The following is a 4,070-nucleotide window of genomic DNA, read 5'->3' as shown; positions in this document are numbered from 1 at the left end:
TTTTGCCCAGGTTGGTCTAGAATCCCTGGGCTCACGGGACTTGGCCTCTGAAAGTGCTGGGATTACAGGCCTGAGCCACTGCATCTGGTCTTACTGTAAATTTGATGTTTCCACTTGTTTCAATTTTAGCAGACTTTATATTGCTTTGATGGCATCTCTTTTCAAACTCATGTCTTACTCTTCTGAGTGCCTCAAACTAGAGTCTGTTCAGATATAACAGATTTGTAGTTTATTTTGGTGCAAAAAGTGTGGAATTCATGCACAATTTTCTCATAATACGTATTTTTCTATGAGCTTCTTGAAGACCCCTTGTACTAGAAAACAGTATTCAAAAGGATATATAAAAGGATGGTAGATATGCAAGTGCCACTTACTTCTGGGATGCAAGGATGATTCAACATATTCAAGCAAATCAATGTGATATACCACTTGAAGAGAATGAAAGACGAAAACACATCATCTCAGTAGATGGAGAAAAAGCATTTCACAAAATTCAACTTACAGTCATCATAGAAATCCTAAACAAAATAGATAGAGAAGGAAATTTACCTCAACAATAGAAATAACCAAGCAGGGAAAATGGAATGCTTTTCCTGTAGGATCTCACATGACGCAAGAATGCTTTCACCATTTCTATTCAATAAGTACTGGCTGTCCTAGCGAGAGTAATTAAATAGCAAAAGAAGTAAAACTCATCCAAATCAGAAAGAAAGAAGTAAAATTATATTTGCTTGTAGATGACATGATATTCTGTGTAGAAAATCACAATCAGCCAAAATACTACTGGAACTAATAAACACATTCAGTGTGTTTGCAGAATACATTATCGGCACCAAAAATTAGTTGAATTTCCATATATAACAATAAACAACTTTAAATGAAAATTTTAAAACACTTCCATTTGCTACAGAACTTAAATAAACACTTAGGCATAAATGTAAAAAGCTGAGAATTTCCTACCTTGAAATCTACAAACATTGATCAAAATGATTAAAAACATATATAGAGATATAACCCATGTTGATGGTTTGGAAAAATTAATATTGTTAAATGATTATATAACCCAATGTGATTTAGATTTAACACAATACCCATAAAAGTCCCCATCAGTTTTTGTTAAACAAAAAACAGGCTGGGAAAAGTGGCTCATGTCTGTTGGCCAGGCTGGTCTCAAAGTCCTGACCTCAAGTGATCTACCCACCTTGGCCTCCCAAATGCTGGGATTACAGGTGTGAGCCACTGTGCCTGGCCCAATCCTCTTAACATAAACACTTTAATGTCAATTAATGCTTGAACTCAATGTTTTAAGTCAACTCAAACTCAAGTCAATGCTGAATTGACTCTAATGTCAGTTAATCCTTGCTATACTCATTGCATTTGGAACTATTACCTCAAAAATGAATTCTCTGATATTCTGCAAGGAGTGACCTCAGACTGAAGACCTTGCCACACATATGACATTTGTAATATTTCTGTCCTTTATGGATTCTCTGATATCTACTGTGGTGTGAATGTGAAGTAAAGGCTTTGCCACAATCATCACATTTGTGAGGTTTCTCTCCTGTATGAATTCTATGTTTTGCATAAGATGAAGTTTCACTGAAGACCTTGCCACAATCATCACATTTGTAAGGTTTCTCTCCTATATGAGATCACCAATGAATTGCAAGGTATGAACGGTGTCTGAAAAATATGCCACATTATTACACTTGTAAGACCTCTCTTCATTATAGATTCTCCAGTGTTTTGTAATGGTTGTAGCGTTACTGAAGACTTTGTGACAATCATCACATCAGTAAAGTTTCCCTACACCACGGATTGCTTGATGGTAAGTGTTGACTGCCCACTAAAGGCTTTTTCACACTTATTACACTTGTACAGTTCCTCTCCAGTGTGAATTCCAGTACGTTGTGCCAGGTGTGAATCACACCCAAAATCCTTGTCACAAACCTTACATTTCTATGGTTTCTCTCCAGTATGAACTCTCCTATGTATTTCAAGGAGTGGTTTGAAATTGAAAACTTTGTCACATTCTTTACATGTGTAAGGTTTCTTTCCAGTATGAAGTCTATGATGACATGCAAGGTTTGATTGTTGCCTAAAACCTTGCCACATTAATACACTTGAAAGATTTCTTTCCAGTATGAAGCCTATGATGACATTCAAGGTTTGATTGTTGCCTAAAACCTTGCCACATTCATTACACTTGTAAGGTTTCTTTACAGTATGAAGTCTATGATGACATGCAAGGTTCAATTTGTGATTAAAAACCTTGCCACATTCATTACACTTGAAAGGTTTCTCTCCAGTATGAATTGCCTTTTGAACTAAGAGGGCTGAATTGTGACCAAAGGTCTTGCCACACTTATTACATTTGTAAGGTTTCTTACCAGTGTGACATCTATGGCATGCAAGGTATTGCTTCTGATTAAAGACATTGCCACATACATCACATTTATATTGTTTCTTACATGTGTAAGGTTTCTTTCCAGTATGAAGTCTATGATGACATGCAAGGTTTGATTGTTGCCTAAAAACCTTGCCACATTAATACACTTGAAAGATTTCTTTCCAGTATGAAGCCTATGATGACATTCAAGGTTTGATTGTTGCCTAAAAACCTTGCCACATTCATTACACTTGTAAGGTTTCTTTACAGTATGAAGTCTATGATGACATGCAAGGTTCAATTTGTGATTAAAACCTTGCCACATTCATTACACTTGAAAGGTTTCTCTCCAGTATGAATTGCCTTTTGAACTAAGAGGGCTGAATTGTGACCAAAGGTCTTGCCACACTTATTACATTTGTAAGGTTTCTTACCAGTGTGACATCTATGGCATGCAAGGTATTGCTTCTGATTAAAGACATTGCCACATACATCACATTTATATTGTTTCTCTCCTAAATGGATTTTCCGATTTTTTTTAAAGAGTGAGCTACAATTAAAGGCTTTGCCACTCTCATTACATTGGAAAGATTTTTCTCTCATGTGTACTTCCCATTTTTTTGTGAGTAATGAAGAATGGAGGGAATTATTCCCATACTTATTCGAAATATGGGTTTGGGGCCTACAAGAAATTCTTTGGGATGCTGCAACTGAGAAAGCATCGTTGATAGACTTCTCAACTTGATTACCAATTTTCTCTTTGGGCTGAAATAGGTGCAGTTCAGTCAGATGTGAATGAAAGCTTGATCCAAGCTGATCTTTAATAAGCTTGTTTCCAGCATGCCTTTGATCATATTGGTCTGTACTACCATCAACTTTTTTATTTCTGTCATGGGTGCTTCATGGCCATTTATTTTATCTTCTTGCCACTAAAACACAGAGTCATGAATATCTTTCTCAATTTCCTGAAAGCAAAAATCTCCAAGGTGATGACTTGCATGTCTTTGCACTGCGCCTGTGTGGAGCACTTCTGTGTTGCCTTGCCCTGTTGATAACAACTTCTTCATCCTGCATTTGGAAGAGATATCCAGGGAGATCAAGTTCCTATAATTCTCCAACATCACGTCTCTGTATAAAGTCCTCTGAGCAGGGTTCAGGCATTTCCACTCCTCCTGAGAGAATTCTATGGCCACATCCCTGAATTTCAATAGACCCTGAGGAAGAGCCATCCCTGACCCCTTTGCTTTCCTCTTCCTCTTCCGGGTTTCTTCCTCATTTACCAAGAGTCTTTAGAAGTCAGTCCGCTGCGGTGTGACCTTCACTCCATGGAATTTGCTTCCTGGTCCAATTTAACTTTAATCTTTACATGCTTTGTATTTTTAATGAAGAAAGTGAGGAATTATTATTATTATTATTATTGATATAGAGTCTTACTCTGTCACTCAGGCTGGAGTGCAGTGGTGTGATCTCTACTCACTGCAATTTCTACCTCTCAGGTTCAAGCAATTCCTGTGCCTTGGCCTCTTGAGTAGCTGAGACTACAGGCATATGCTATCATGCCCAGCTAAGTTTTGCACTATTAGTAGAGAGATGGGGTTTCGCCATGTTGGCCAGGCTGGTCTTGAACTCCTGACCTCATGTGATCTGCCCACTTTGGCCTCCCAAAGTGCTGGAATTACAG

At 37.6% G+C, this 4,070-nt stretch overlaps 1 pseudogene; it reads right to left on the bottom strand.

Annotated features, from left to right (window-relative positions):
• Positions 1 to 1,391: 1,391 nt before the first annotated feature.
• Positions 1,392 to 3,654, bottom strand: LOC108541129 (zinc finger protein 468 pseudogene; annotated as a pseudogene).
• Between the last annotated feature and the right edge of the window lie 416 nt (positions 3,655 to 4,070).

This window comes from Rhinopithecus bieti, unplaced genomic scaffold, assembly GCF_001698545.2.
Source record: "Rhinopithecus bieti isolate Rb0 unplaced genomic scaffold, ASM169854v2 scaffold_18354, whole genome shotgun sequence".
Lineage (NCBI taxonomy): Eukaryota > Metazoa > Chordata > Mammalia > Primates > Cercopithecidae > Rhinopithecus > Rhinopithecus bieti.
This window is presented reverse-complemented; position numbering and strand designations above follow the sequence as displayed.